This window comes from Zophobas morio, unplaced genomic scaffold (genome assembly GCF_036711695.1).
Source record: "Zophobas morio isolate AGI-343-1 ecotype UQ-CSIRO unplaced genomic scaffold, CSIRO_AGI_Zmor_V1 ptg000026l, whole genome shotgun sequence".
NCBI lineage: Eukaryota > Metazoa > Arthropoda > Insecta > Coleoptera > Tenebrionidae > Zophobas > Zophobas morio.
In genome coordinates this window covers 15,253,817-15,268,013 of record NW_026972131.1, presented here as the reverse complement: position 1 = coordinate 15,268,013, position 14,197 = coordinate 15,253,817, and the positions used below count along the sequence as shown (strand labels likewise).

Here is a 14,197-nt window from a genome sequence, read left to right as displayed (position 1 = left end):
GTTTTGAACACCAATAAAGTATTGACTGATTGAAAAAATTCTTGCATTGAAACATCGAAAAATTGAAAAATGGAAAAAAATTGAAAACTCCAAAAACTGAAACAACGTAAAATTGAGAAATCGAAAAATGAAAAAATCGCACGAGAACTCGAAAATTTGAAGAATTGAGAAATTTAAAAATACCAAAACTATTATCGAAAAATGGAAAATTGAGAAACCGAAAAGTCGAAAAAACGTAGCAGAAAAACGCAAAAAATCGAATAAATGGAAAATCAAAAAAACAAAAAAATGCTTAATCGAGAAATTGAGAACTGGAAAAATAGAAAATTTAGAAACACTCAAAAATTCAAATACCGAAAAATTGAGAAATTGAAAAATGAAAAAATCCCGCGAGAACTCAAAAATTTGAAGAATTTAGAAATTTAAAAATCTCAAAACTGAATTGTCGAGAAATTTAAAAGTCGAAAAATGGGAAATTGAGAAACCGAAAAGTTGAAAAGACGTAGCAGAAAAACTGAAAAAAATCGAATTAATGGAAAATCAAAAACATGAAAAATCAAAAAAACAAAAAATGGTAAAATAGAAAATTTAGAAAAACGCTCAAAAATTCCAAAATTGAAGTATCGAAAAATTGTAGAACTGAAACGTCGGAAAAGTGAGAAAACGACAATTAAAAAAATCGAGAACTGGAAAATTTTGAGAATTGAGAAATTGGAAGATTCCAAAATTGAAATTGAGAAATCGAAAAATGAAAAAATCGGCAACTCGAAAATTTAGAGAAATTGGAAATTCCCAAAATTGAAACAATGAAAAATTGAGAAATCGAACAATGAAAAAATCGAGAACTCGAACATTTGAAGAATTGAGAAATTGTAGAATGTAAAATTGAAAAATCCCTGCATTGAAACATCGAAAAATTGAAAAATCGAAAAATGAAAAAATTGCGCGAGAACTCGGAAATTTGAAAAATTGAATTATCCAAAAATATGGAAGTCGAAAAATGGAAAATTGAGAAACCGAAAAGTAGCAGAAAAACTGAAAAAATCGAATAAATCGAAAATCAAAAACAGAAAAATCAAAACAACAAAAAAGTGCTTAATTGAGAAATGGAAAAATAGAAAATTTAGAAAAATACTCAAAAATTCAAAAATTGAAAAGTCCAAAATCTGAAACTACAAAAAATGAAAAAATCGCGCGAGAAGTGAGAAATTGTAAAATCGAAAAATTTAAAATTCCCTTCACTAGAATATAGGAAAATTGCAGAAACGAAGAAAAATTGAAAAGACCCAAAACTAAAACATCGAAAAATAGGGAAATTGAAAATTAGAAATCGGGAAACAGAAATCTTAAAAAATCGAATAAACTAAACATAAAAAACTCGAAAAATGGAAAAATTGAATATGTAATTGGAAAAATGAAAAATCAAAAAAATCGAGAAGTTGAGAAGTTGAGAAATCTAAAAGTCCAAAAACCGAAACGAAAAAATTGAGAAATCGTATAATCGACAATTTAGAAACGTCAAAAATTGAAAAATCGTAAAAAAATTAAAAAAACGATAACTCGAAAATTTGAAAAAACCAAGAAAAATCTAAAAATCCCAAATCTGAAGCAACGGAAAATTGAGAAATCGAAAAATGAAAATATCGAGAACTCGAAAATTTGAAGAATTGAGAAATTGTAAAATCGAAAAAGTTAAAAACCTCAACACTGGAGTATCGACAAATTGAGAAAACGAAAAATTTTAAAATCCCAAAACTGAATTATCTAAAATTTTAGAAGTCGAAAATTGGAAAACTGAGAAACCGAAAAGTCAAAAAAACGAAGGAGAAAAACTGAAAAAATCGAATTAATACAAATCAACAACATGAAAAATCAAAAAACCAAAAAAGCGCTTAATCGGGAAATTGAAAAATAGAAAATTTAGAAAAATGCTTAAAAATTCCAAAATTGAAATATCGAAAAATTGTAAAACTGAAACATCGGAAAATTGAAAAAAATCAAGACCACGAAAATTTGAAGAATTAAGAAATTGTAGAATGTAAAATTGAAAACGGTGTAGAAATTTTAATAGTTTGTTGGTTTAATTTAATGTGTTTGACTTGTGTAAAACTGTATTTGTAGTTTTGAACACCAATAAAGTATTGATTGATTGATTGAAACAAATCCTTGCATTTAAACATCGGAAAATTGAGAAATCGAAAAATGAAAAAATCGCACGAGAACAAGAAAATTTGAGAAATTGAGAAATTAAAAATCCCAAAACTGTATTATCGAAAAATGGGAAATTGAGAAACCCAAAAGTCGAAAAAACGGAGCAGAAAAACTCAAAAAATCGAATAAATGGAAAATCAAAAACATGAAAAATCAAAAAAACAAAAAAGTGCTTAATCGAGAAATTGAGAAATGGAAAAATAGAAAATTTAGAAACAGTCAAAAATACAAAAATTGAAAAATCGAGAAAAAATTGAAAAGTCCAAAAACTGAAGCAACGAGTAATTGAGAAATTTAAAAATCTCCAAACTGAATTATCGAGAAATTTAAAAGTCGAAAAATGGGAAATTGAGAAACCGAAAAGTTGAAAAAACGTAGCAGAAAAACTGAAAAAAATCAAATACATGGAAAATCAAAAACATGAAAAATCAAAAAACCAAAAAAGTGCTTAATCGAGAAATTGAGAAATGGTAAAATAGAAAATTTAGGAAAACGCTCAAAAATTCCAAAATTGAAATATCGAAAAATTGAAAAATCGAGAAAAAATTGAAAAGTCCAAAAACTGAAGCAACGAGTAATTGAGAAATTTAAAAATCTCAAAACTGAATTATCGAGAAATTTAAAAGTCGAAAAATGGGAAATTGAGAAACCGAAAAGTTGAAAAAACGTAGGAGAAAAACTGAAAAAAATCGAATTAATGGAAAATCAAAAACATGAAAAATCAAAAAACCAAAAAAGTGCTTAATCGAGAAATTGAGAAATGGTAAAATAGAAAATTTAGAAAAACGCTCAAAAATTCCAAAATTGAAATATCGAAAAATTGTAGAACTGAAACATCGCAAAAGCGAGAAAACGAAAATTAAAAAAATCGAGAACTCGAAAATTTTGAGAATTGAGAAATTGGAAGATCCCAAAATTGAAATTGAGAAATCGAAAAATGAAAAAATCGGGATCTCGAAAATTTAGAGAAATTGGAAATTCACAAAATTGAAACAATGAAAAATTGAGAAATCGAACAATGAAAAAATCGAGAACTTGAAAATTTGAAGAATTGAGAAATTGTAGAATGTAAAATTGAAAAGTCCAAAAACTGAAACCACGAAAAATTGAGAAATCGAAAAATGAAAAAATCGCGCGAGAACTTGAAGAATTGAGATATTTAAAAATCCCAAGACTGAATTATCGAAAATTTAGAAGTCGAAAAATTGAAAACTGAGAAACCGAAAAAACGAAGCAGAAAAACTGAAAAAAAATCGAATTAATGACAAATCAACAACATGAAAAATCAAAAAACCGAAAAAGCGCTTAATCGAAAAATTGAGAAATTGAAAAATAGAAAATTTAGAAAAACGCTTAAAAATTCCAAAATTGAAATAACGAAAAATTGTAAAACTGAAACATCGGAAAATTGAAAAAAATCAAGAACACGAAAATATGAAGAATTAAGAAATTGTAGAATGTAAAATTGAAAACGGTGTATAAATTTTAATAGTTTGTTGGTTTAATTTAATGTGTTTGACTTGTGTAAAACTGTATTTGTAGTTTTGAACACCAATTAAGTATTGATTGATTGATTGATTGAAATAAATCCTTGCATTGAAACATCGAAAAATTGAAAACTCCAAAAACTGAAACAACGAAAAATTGAGAAATCGAAAAATGAAAAAATTGCACGAGAACTCGAAAATTTGAAGAATTGAGAAATTTAAAAATCCCAAAACTGTATTATCAAAAAATGGGAAATTGAGAAACCGAAAAGTTGAAAAAACGTAGCGGGAAAACTGAAAAAAATTGAATTAATGGAAAATCAAAAACATGAAAAATCAAAAAACCAAAAAATGGTAAAATAAGAAATTTAGGAAAACGCTCAAAAATTCGAAAATTGAAATATCGAAAAATTGAAAAATTTTAGAACTGAAACGTCGGAAAAGTGAGAAAACGACAATTAAAAAAATCGAGAACTCGAAAATTTTGAGAATTGAGAAATTGGAAGATTCCAAAATTGAAATTGAGAAATCGAAAAATGAAAAGATCGGGAACTCGAAAATTTAGAGAAATTGGAAATTCCCAAAATTGAAACAACGAAAAATTGAGAAATCGAACAATGAAAAAATCGAGAACTCGAACATTTGAAGAATTGAGAAATTGTAGAATGTAAAATTGAAAAATCCCTGCATTGAAACATCGAAAAATTGAAAAATGAAAAAAAAAATTGAAAAGTCCAAAAACTGAAACCGCGAAAAATTGAAAAATCGAAAAATGAAAAAATTGCGCGAGAACTCGGAAATTTGAAAAATTGAATTATCCAAAAATATGGAAGTCGAAAAATGGAAAATTGAGAAACCGAAAAGTAGCAGAAAAACTGAAAAAATCGAATAAATCGAAAATCAAAAACAGAAAAATCAAAACAACAAAAAAGTGCTTAATTGAGAAATGGAAAAATAGAAAATTTAGAAAAATACTCAAAAATTCAAAAATTGAAAAGTCCAAAATCTGAAACTACAAAAAATGAAAAAATCGCGCGAGAAGTGAGAAATGGTAAAATCGAAAAATTTAAAATTCCCTTCACTAGAATATAGGAAAATTGCAGAAACGAAGAAAAATTGAAAAGACCCAAAACTAAAACATCGAAAAATAGGGAAATTGAAAATTAGAAATCGGGAAACAGAAACCTTAAAAAATCGAATAAACTAAACATAAAAAACTCGAAAAATGGAAAAATTGAATATGTAATTGGAAAAATGAAAAATCAAAAAAATCGAGAAGTTGAGAAGTCGAGAAATCTAAAAGTCCAAAAACCGAAACGAAAAAATTGAGAAATCGTATAATCGACAATTTAGAAAGGTCAGAAATTGAAAAATCGTAAAAAAATTAAAAAAACGATAACTCGAAAGTTTGAAAAAACCAAGAAAAATCTAAAAATCCCAAATCTGAAGCAACGGAAAATTGAGAAATCGAAAAATGAAAATATCGAGAACTCGAAAATTTGAAGAATTGAGAAATTGTAAAATCGAAAAAGTTAAAAACCCCAACACTGGAGTATCGACAAATTGAGAAAACGAAAAATTTAAAATTCCCAAAACTGAATTATCTAAAATTTTAGAAGTCGAAAATTGGAAAACTGAGAAACCGAAAAGTCGAAAAAACGAAGCAGAAAAACTGAAAAAATCGAATTAATACAAATCAACAACATGAAAAATCAAAAAACCAAAAAAGCGCTTAATCGGGAAATTGAGAAATTGAAAAATAGAAAATTTAGAAAAACGCTTAAAAATTCCAAAATTGAAATATCGAAAAATTGTAAAACTGAAACATCGGAAAATTGAAAAAAATCAAGAACACGAAAATTTGAAGAATTAAGAAATTGTAGAATGTAAAATTGAAAACGGTGTAGAAATTTAAATAGTTTGTTGATTTAATTTAATGTGTTTGACTTGTGTAAAACAGTATTTGTAGTTTTGAACACCAATAAAGTATTGATTGATTGATTGAAAAAAGTCCTTGCATTGAAACATCGAAAAATTGAAAAATGGAAAAAAATTGAGAACTCGAAAATTTGAAGAATTGAGAAATTTAAAAATCCCAAAACTGTATTATCGAAAAATGGGAAATTGAGAAACAGAAAAGTCGAAAAAACGTAGCAGAAAAACTCAAAAAATCGAATAAATGGAAAATCAAAAAAATGCTTAATCGAGAAATTGAGAAATGATAAAATAGGAAATTTAGAAACACTCAAAAATTCAAAAATTGAAATATCGAAAAATTGAAAAATCGAGAAAAAATTGAAAAGTCCAAAACTGAAGCAACGAAAAATTGAGAAATTGAAAAATGAAAAAATCGCGCGAGAACTCGAAAATTTGAAGAATTGAGAAATTTAAAAATCTCAAAACTGAATTATCGAGAAATCTAAAAGTCGAAAAATGGGAAATTGAGAAACCGAAAAGTTGAAAAAACGTAGCAGAAAAACTGAAAAAAATCGAATTAATGGAAAATCAAAAACATGAAAAATCAAAAAACCAAAACATGGTAAAATAGAAAATTTAGAAAAACGCTCAAAAATTCCAAAATTGAAATATCGAAAAATTGAAAAATTTTAGAACTGAAACATCGGAAAAGTGAGAAAACGAAAATTAAAAAAATCGAGAACTCGAAAATTTTGAGAATTGAGAAATTGGAAGATCCCAAAATTGAAATTGAGAATTCGAAAAATGAAAAAATCGGGATCTCGAAAATTTAGAGAAATTAGAAATTCCCAAAATTGAAACAATGAAAAATTGAGAAATCGAACAATGAAAAAATCGAGAACTCGAAAATTTGAAGAATTGAGAAATTTAAAAATCCCAAAATTGAATAATCGAAAAATTTAGAAGTCGAAAAATGGTAAATTGAGAAACCGAAAAGTAGCAGAAAAACTGAAAAAATCGAATAAATCGAAAATCAAAAACAGAAAAATCAAAACAACAAAAAAGTGCTTAATTGAGAAATGGAAAAATAGAAAATTTAGAAAAATACTCAAAAATTCAAAAATTGAAAAATCCAAAATCTGAAACCACAAAAAATGAAAAAAATCGCGCGAGAAGTGAGAAATTGTAAAATCGAAAAATTTAAAATTCCCAAAACTGAATTATCTAAAATTTTAGAAGTCGAAAATTGGAAAACTGAGAAACCGAAAAGTCGAAAAAACGAAGCAGAAAAACTGAAAAAATCGAATTAATACAAATCAACAACATGAAAAATCAAAAAACCAAAAAAGCGCTTAATCGGGAAATTGAGAAATTGAAAAATAGAAAATTTAGAAAAACGCTTAAAAATTCCAAAATTGAATTATCTAAAAATTTAGAAGTCGAAAATTGGAAAACTGAGAAACCGAAAAGTCGAAAAAACGAAGCAGAAAAACTGAAAAAATCGAATTAATACAAATCAACAACATGAAAAATCAAAAAACCAAAAAAGCGCTTAATCGGGAAATTGAAAAATAGAAAATTTAGAAAAATGCTTAAAAATTCCAAAATTGAAATATCGAAAAATTGTAAAACTGAAACATCGGAAAATTGAGAAAACGAAAATTGAAAAAAATCAAGAACAGGAAAATTTGAAGAATTAAGAAATTGTAGAATGTAAAATTGAAAACGGTGTAGAAATTTTAATAGTTTGTTGGTTTAATTTAATGTGTTTGACTTGTGTAAAACTGTATTTGTAGTTTTGAACACCAATAAAGTATTGATTGATTGATTGATTGAAAAAAATCCTTGCATTGAAACATCGAAAAATTGAGAAATCGAAAAATGAAAAAATCGCACGAGAACTCGAAAATTTGAAGAATTGAGAAATTTAAAAATACCAAAACTGTATTATCGAAAAATGGAAAATTGAGAAACCGAAAAGTCGAAAAAACGTAGCAGAAAAACTAAAAAAATCGAATAAATGGAAAATCAAAAACATGAAAAATCAAAAAAACAAAAAAGTGCTTAATCGAGAAATTGAGAAATGGAAAAATAGAAAATTTAGAAACAGTCAAAAATACAAAAATTGAAAAATCGAGAAAAAATTGAAAAGTCCAAAAACTGAAGCAACGAGTAATTGAGAAATTTAAAAATCTCCAAACTGAATTATCGAGAAATTTAAAAGTCGAAAAATGGGAAATTGAGAAACCGAAAAGTTGAAAAAACGTAGCAGAAAAACTGAAAAAAATCAAATACATGGAAAATCAAAAACATGAAAAATCAAAAAACCAAAAAAGTGCTTAATCGAGAAATTGAGAAATGGTAAAATAGAAAATTTAGGAAAACGCTCAAAAATTCCAAAATTGAAATATCGAAAAATTGAAAAATTGTAGAACTGAAACATCGCAAAAGTGAGAAAACGAAAATTAAAAAAATCGAGAACTCGAAAATTTTGATAATTGAGAAATTGGAAGATCCCAAAATTGAAATTGAGAAATCGAAAAATGAAAAAATCGGCAACTCGAAAATTTAGAGAAATTGGAAATTCCCAAAATTGAAACAATGAAAAATTGAGAAATCGAAGATTGAAAAAATCGAGAACTCGAAAATTTGAAGAATTGAGAAATTGTAGAACATAAAATTGAAAAATCCCTGCTTTGAAACATCGAAAAATTGAAGAATGAAAAAAAAATGAAAAGTCCAAAAACTGAAACCACGAAAAATTGAGAAATCGAAAAATGAAAAAATCGCGCGAGAACTTGAAGAATTGAGATATTTAAAAATCCCAAAACTGAATTATCGAAAATTTAGAAGTCGAAAAATTGAAAACTGAGAAACTGAAAAAACGAAGCAGAAAAACTGAAAAAAATCGAATTAGTGACAAATCAAAACATGAAAAATAAAAAATTTTGAAAAACGTTCAAAAATTTCAAAATTGAAAAATTGTAAAACTGAAACAATGAAAAATTGAGAAATCGAAGAATGAAAAAATCGAGAACTCGAAAATTTGAAGAATTGAGAAATTGTAGAATGTAAAATTGAAAAATCTCTGCATTGAAACATCGAAAAATTGAAAAATGGAAAAAAAAATGAAAAGTCCAAAAACTAAAACCACGAAAAATTGATAAATCGAAAAATGAAAAAATTGCGACAGAAGTCGAAAATTTGAAAAATTGAATTATCCAAAAATATGGAAGTCGAAAAATGGAAAATTGAGAAACCGAAAAGTCGAAAAAACGAAGCAGAAAAACTGAAAAAATCGAATTAATACAAATCAACAACATGAAAAATCAAAAAACCAAAAAAGCGCTTAATCGAAAAATTGAGAAATTGAAAAATAGAAAATTTAGAAAAACGCTTAAAAATTCCAAAATTGAAATAACGAAAAATTGTAAAACTGAAACATCGGAAAATTGAAAAAAATCAAGAACACGAAAATATGAAGAATTAAGAAATTGTAGAATGTAAAATTGAAAACGGTGTATAAATTTTAATAGTTTGTTGGTTTAATTTAATGTGTTTGACTTGTGTAAAACTGTATTTGTAGTTTTGAACACCAATAAAGTATTGATTGATTGATTGAAACAAATCCTTGCATTGAAACATCGGAAAATTGAGAAATCGAAAAATGAAAAAATCGCACGAGAACTCGAAAATTGGGAAATTGAGAAATTAAAAATCCCAAAACTGTATTATCGAAAAATGGGAAATTGAGAAACCCAAAAGTCGAAAAAACGGAGCAGAAAAACTCAAAAAATCGAATAAATGGAAAATCAAAAACATGAAAAATCAAAAAAACAAAAAAGTGCTTAATCGAGAAATTAAGAACTGGAAAAATAGAAAATTTAGAAACAATCAAAAATACAAAAATTGAAATATCGAAAAATTGAAAAATCGAGAAAAAATTGAAAAGTCCAAAAACTGAAGCAACGAAAAATTGAGAAATTGAAAAATGAAAAAATCGCGCGAGAACTCAAAATTTTGAAGAATTGAGAAATTTAAAAATCCCAAAACTGAATTATCGGAAAATTTAGAAGTCGAAAAATGGGAAATTGGGAAACCGAAAAGTTGAAAAAATGTAGCAGAAAAACTGAAAAAAATCGAATAAACGGAAAATCAACAACATGAAAAATAAAAAAACCAAAAAAGCGCTTAATCGAGAAATTGAGAAATGGATAAATAAAAAATTTAGAGAAACGCTCAAAAATTCCAAAATTGAAAAATTGTAAAACTGAAACATCGGAAAATTGAGAAAACGAAAATTGAAAAAATCGAGAACTCGAAAATTTGAAGAATTAAGAAATTGTAGAATGTAAAATTGAAAACGGTGTAGAAATTTTAATAGTTTGTTGATTTAATTTAATGTGTTTGACTTGTGTAAAACTGTATTTGTAGTTTTGAACACCAATAAAGTATTGATTGATTGATTGAAAAAAATCCTTGCATTGAAACATCGAAAAATTGAGAAATTGAAAAATGAAAAAATCGCGCGAGAACTCGAAAATTTGAAGAATTGAGAAATTTAAAAATCCAAAACTGTATTATCGAAAAATGGAAAATTGAGAAACCGAAAAGTCGAAAAAACGTAGCAGAAAAAATCAAAAAATCGAATAAATGGAAAATCAAAAAAACAAAAAAGTGCTTAATCGAGAAATTGAGAACTGGAAAAATAGAAAATTTAGAAACACTCAAAAATTCAAAAATTGAAATATCGAAAAATTGAGAAATTGAAAAATGAAAAAATCGCGCGAGAACTCAAAAATTTGAAGAATTTTGAAATTTAAAAATCTCAAAACTGAATTAACAAGAAATTAAAAAGTCGAAAAATGGGAAATTGAGAAACCGAAAAGTTGAAAAAACGTAGCAGAAAAACTGAAAAAAATCGAATTAATGGAAAATCAAAAACATGAAAAATCAAAAAACCAAAAAATGGTAAAATATTCAGAAAAACACTCAAAAATTCAAAAATTGAAATATCGAAAAATGAAAAAATCGCTTGAGAACTCGAAAATTTGAAGAACTGAGAAATTGTAAAATCGAAAAATTTTAAATTTCTTTCACTAGAACATCGGAAAATTGAAGAAACGAAGAAAAATTGAAAAGTCCCAAAACTAAAACATCGAAAAATTGGGAAATTGAAAATTAGAAATCGGGAAACAGAAACCTTAAAAAATCGAATAAACTAAAAATCAAAAACGCGAAAAATGGAATATGTAATTGGAAAACTGAAAAATCAAAAAATCGAGAAATTGAGAAATGGAAAAATCGAAAATTTAGAAAAACGCTCAGAAATTCCAAAATTGAAAAATTGTAAAACTGAAACATCGGAAAATTGAGAAAACGAAAATTGAAAAAATCGAGAACTCGAAAATTTAGAGAAATTGGAAATTCCCAAATTGAAACAATGAAAAATTGAGAAATCGAAGAATGAAAAAATCGAGAACTCGAAAATTTGATGAATTGAGAATTTAAAAATCCCAAAACTGAATTATCGAAAAATTTAGAAGTCGAAAAATAGAAAATTGAGAAACCGAAAAGTCGAATAAACAAAAAAGTGCTTAATCGAGAAATTGAGAAATGGAAAAATAGACAATTTAGAAAAACACTCAAAAATTTAAAAATTGAAAAATCGAGAAAAAATTGAAACGTCCAAAATCTGAAACAACGAAAAATTGAGAAATCGAAAAATGGAAAAATCGCGCTAGAACTCGAAAATTTGAAGAACTGAGAAATTGTAAAACCGAGAAATTTAAAATTCCCTTCACTAGAATATCGGAAAATCGAAGAAACGAAGAAAAATTGAAAAGTGCGAAATCTAAAACATCGAAAAATTGGGAAATTGAAAATTAGAAATCGGGAAACAGAAACCTTAAAAAATCGAATAAACGAAAAATCAAAAAATCGAAAAATTGAATATGTAATTGAAAAACTGAAAAATCGAGAAATCGAGAAGTTGAAAAATTGAAAAGTCAAAAAACCAAAACCAAAAAATTGAGAATTCGAATAATCTAAAATTTAGAAACGTCAAAAACTGAAAAATCATAAAATGGAGAAAACGAAAAATAAATAAATCGAGGACTCGAAAATTTGAAGAATCGAGAAATTGTAGAATCGAAAAATTGAAAAATCCTTGCACTGGAATATCGAAAAATTGAAAAAACGAAGAAAAATCTAAAAATTCCAAAACTGAAGCATTGAAAAATATAGAAATAGAAAAATTGGAAAATTATGAAACTGAAAAGTCGGAAAATCTAATAAATGAAAAATGCGAAACTGGAAAAATAAAAAAAATAATTGAAAAACTGAAACATCGAGAAATCGAGAAGTTGAAAAATTGAAAAGTCGAAAAACCAAAACCAAAAAATTGAGCAATCGAATAATCTAAAATTTAGAAACGTCAAAAATTGAAAAGTTGAAAAATCGAAAAATTGTAAAACTGAAACAACGGAAAATTGAAAAAATCGATAACTCGATAAATTTCAAGAATCGGGAAATTGGAAAATCCCAAAATTAAACCAATAAAAAATTGAGAACTCCAAAATTTGAAGAATTGATAAATTGTAAAATCGAAACTGAATTAGCGAAAAATTTTGAAGTCGAAAAATGGAAAACTGAGAAACCGAAAAGTCGATAAAACGAAGCAGAAAAACTGAAAAAAATCGAATTAATGACAGATCAACAACATGAAAAATCAAAAAACCAAAAAAGCGCGTAATTGAGAAATTGAGAAATGGAAAAATAGAAAATTTAAGAAAACGCTCAAAAATTCCAAAATTGAAATATCGAAAAATTGTAATACTGAAACATCGGAAAATTGAGTAAACGAAAATTGAAAAAACCGAGAACTCAAAAATTTGACGAATTGAAAAATTGAAAAATTCCAAAATTGAAATTGAGAAATCGAAAAATGAAAAAATCGGAAACTCGAAAATTTAGAGAAATTGAAAAATTCCTCCATTGAAACATCGAAAAATTGAAAAGTCCAAAAACTGAAACCACGAAAAATTGAGAAATCGAAAAATGAAAAAATCGCGCGAGAACTCGAAAATTTCAAGAATTGAGAAATTTAAAAATCCCAAAATTGAATTCTCGAAAAATGGAAAATTGAGAAACTGAAAAGTCGAAAAAACAAAAAAGTGCTTAATCGAGAAATTGAGAAATGGAAAAGTAGAAAATTTAGAAAAACACTCAAAAATCCAAAAATTGAAATATCGAAAAATTGAAAAGTCCAAAAACTGAAACAACGAAAAATTGAGAAATCGAGAAATGAAAAAATCGCGCGAGAACTCGAAAATTTGAACAACTGAGGAATTGTAAAATCGAAAAATTTTAAATTCCCTTCACTAGAATATCGGAAAATCGAAGAAACGAAGAAAAATTGAAAAATTGAATATGTAAGTAATTGGAAAACTGAAAAATAAAAAAATCGAGAAGTTGAGAAATCTAAAAGTCGAAAAACCGAAACGAAGAAATTGAGAAATCGAATAATGTAAAATTTAGAAACGTCAAAAATTGAAACATCGGAAAATGGAGAAATCGGAAAAGAAAAAAATTATGCACAATGCTGACTCCATTTTGGTAAGAATTTTTATTTTTAGGAGTGTTTATACAGGATGTTTGAAAAAAACGTATGCACGTACTGGATTAATTTTTCTCAGTTTATTTGACTAATACCGACGATTCGCACCTGGACTGATGTTGAAGGACCAAGACACATTTTTTTTTTAAACATTCCATTCCATGCAACCAACCCGTTTTTAAGCGCAAACCCGCCTCCTTTCCAAACCGCTGCCCCATTTCTGCTGCACTTCCTCTTAAATCTTCACGCCTCATAAACCACAAGAAACGAAAGGCTAAGGGTGCGCACCGGAGCGCGACTCCTTCCAAACCTGCGACGTTTCTAGTTCACTAGAGCACCGGAAAGTGCCCGGACCAAGTTCTAGCCCCAAAAAACCGACCCGCCGTTCGCCAAAATCGCATTTTCATCCACGATCCGTGCGTCCGCGAAGACCGACTCCCGAAGCTGAAATAGTGGGGCAAGCGATCATATTTGGAGAATGGTGTCGCGGGCCCGCGAAGACTGGTGAAAGAGCAAGACTGCATTTAAGTTTTACCAGCCGTCGGTGATGTGAACGGCGCGCGTGTTCGCAGACTTCGCCAGCGTGCTAGTGTCCGTGGAATTGTGGAAAATAACGGTGAGTGGCTCGAAAAACTTCTTGTAGTCTCGTACCGCGATGTTCGAGCGTCGGGTACCAAATTAGTGGAAATAATTTGGACGGATGCAGACGTCGCGATACGTGATCTTGTTTTAGTCGCAGATGGGGACGTACGTGTCCACAATTAAAGGTCGCGGATTTCCATTTTCAATCCAAGAGCAACACAACCCAAACCTGCTGCTATTTTTAGCGGAGGTGGAACGTAAATAAGGTTGGATATTTTTGGCGAATGAATGATGGAGCGATGAACTTGATGAAGATGTTTTCGAATAAATTTGCTTCGAAGGTGATGTTTTCGTTCTAGTTTTTGGGAGGAATGCGACGCGA

The 14,197-nt window shown here is 27.6% G+C and overlaps 1 protein-coding gene across 1 annotated transcript in view; it reads left to right on the top strand.

Annotated features, from left to right (window-relative positions):
* The first annotated feature begins 13,362 nt into the window (after positions 1-13,362).
* The window catches only part of LOC135136284 (atrial natriuretic peptide-converting enzyme), a 39,733-nt gene continuing 38,898 nt past the window's right edge, over positions 13,363-14,197 (top strand). Inside the window, exon 1 of the mRNA XM_064065494.1 lies at positions 13,363-13,849. The gene's annotated coding sequence lies outside the window, so the exon portion shown is untranslated. The remainder of the gene's footprint in view (positions 13,850-14,197) is intronic.